This window comes from Lipotes vexillifer, unplaced genomic scaffold, assembly GCF_000442215.2.
Source record: "Lipotes vexillifer unplaced genomic scaffold, Lipotes_vexillifer_v1.1 scaffold741, whole genome shotgun sequence".
Classification (NCBI taxonomy): Eukaryota; Metazoa; Chordata; class Mammalia; order Artiodactyla; family Lipotidae; genus Lipotes; species Lipotes vexillifer.
In genome coordinates this window covers 926,066-927,922 of record NW_006796565.1, presented here as the reverse complement: position 1 = coordinate 927,922, position 1,857 = coordinate 926,066, and the positions used below count along the sequence as shown (strand labels likewise).

At 57.1% G+C, this 1,857-nt stretch overlaps 1 protein-coding gene across 1 annotated transcript in view; it reads right to left on the bottom strand.

Moving 5' to 3' along the window:
• The window catches only part of FAM53B (family with sequence similarity 53 member B), a 113,156-nt gene that overhangs the window by 50,722 nt on the left and 60,577 nt on the right, over positions 1-1,857 (bottom strand). The window lies entirely within an intron of this gene.

Sequence of the window (1,857 nt, the reverse complement as noted above, 5' to 3'; positions counted from 1 at the left end):
CCCAGCAACACCACCATTCACAGGGTGCCGGCTGCAGGGCCCTACGTGCTCCAGGCTGCATCCAGGCCTCTTCAAGTGCATAGAGGTGGCCCTGGGCCTGGCTTTCAAGGCTCCGGGAGGAGGAAGGCCCACCTCCCGAGGCCATGAATCACCTGGTGGGGGAGCCGAAGCAGGCGGCGCCCCAGGGGAAGAGGCCTGGCAGGGTCTAGAGGCTTGGTGGGGGGCGGCTCAGGGCCCATCCATCCCCAGGGCTCTGGCCGCAGCCCCTCGGCCCACACGCTTCCCAGGGGCCCCTTCTCTGCTTTCCCGGGACCCTGCCCTCTCCAGGCCTTGGCTGGGGAAAGACAGGCAGAATGAGGGCAGACTCCTCAGGACCCTGGAGGGCTGCCTGGAGCCAGTGAAGCAGTCCATACATCTGGGCACAGTCCCACCGGGCCAAGTATCTTTAAATGGGTTCTACCCAAGTGAGGACGGGAAAAGTCTCCAGTGATGCCAGTGGTGTTATTCCAACTTGTGGCTAGTAAAATACAATTACACCTGTACGTTGTTTTTATTACCTATATAGCTTATTAGCTAATAAAATAAGCTCAGCATTGAAAATTTAACTGAAGCCATTTATCGTACCCACAACTCAGGGCTCTGGGTTTCCTTCAGCAGTCACCCAAATCTGTTACCTTTCCAGCCTTTTTACCTATTTACATTTCTCCAGGAAGGAAAATTCCACCTGCCTGTCCAACTTGAATGAATGTGTTCGATCGTTGTCTAGCTTGGACACCCCTGGAGAGCCGCTGGGAGGAAGGGAAACTGACCACGAGGGCAGGGCCTGGGCTCTTGGACAAAGGTGGCCAGAAAGGCTGGACTCAGGGGTCAGGTGGGTGGTCTAGACCAGAGATACCTGCACCTCTTCTTTGGGCGGGACCTCTAGGCTTGGAGGGAGAACTAGAGGAGAAGGAAACGCCAAAAACAGAAGCTGTATTTTCATTCTGGAATGAAAGGAGGCCCGGCTGGAAAAGCAGCACTGGCCACTGAAGGAAGGCCGTGGTGCCCGCCCGGGAAGGGGTGGACACGACGAGCCTGCCTGCACAGACGTGGCCGTACGCCCACGAGCGAGGCCAACGTCTCAGCGCCAAGCTAGTCCCCGCTCCCTCAAGCCCAGCCGTGACAGATGCTCACATAACAAGACTAGAAAAGATAATGCTCAAACCGTGGCTCTGAGCACCCGAGGAACCCCTGGACACAGAAGCTAGAGCGTCGCGTTTTACCCACCACACCCATCTGTCCTCGAGTGGACAGGTGGTCACAAGGACCAACCCTGCTCCCTGGGCCTCACTATCACGCTCTGATCCTTGGGACTCCGCAGTGGGAACCAAACGCAGGCAGCCCTCAGGCTTGGAGACTGTCCTGATGATGGTGTATTAACTCCAAGTTCCTCTCATTCAAACCCATACCCAAGATCGGTGTTAGCAGAAGGCAGGGCTCTGAGACTCGGAGGATAAAGCACAAGCGACAGGGGTGTGTGGCCAGAGGCCTCGCCTACAGCGGACAGCAAGGATGATTACACAGGTGGCACAGGGCAGAGTCATCACAGTTCCTGGATGGCCTCACACTGCTGGCAGTTTAATCAGAAGAATAAGTGCCTCCCCCCATTTCTCGTTCTTTAAAACTATCACCCACGGCCCTGATCTCAGGGTCGGCATGATCTGAGTGACACTGAATCCCGGCCTGTGCCAGCAGTTCCTACGGTGGCTGCAGGGACGGGCTCCTGGGAGAGGCTCCAGAGAAGTACCAGGAGGGGGACCACCAGTGTCTGGTGACGCTGGACTGCCCGACGCCCTGCCTCTCACCATCTGTCTGCTC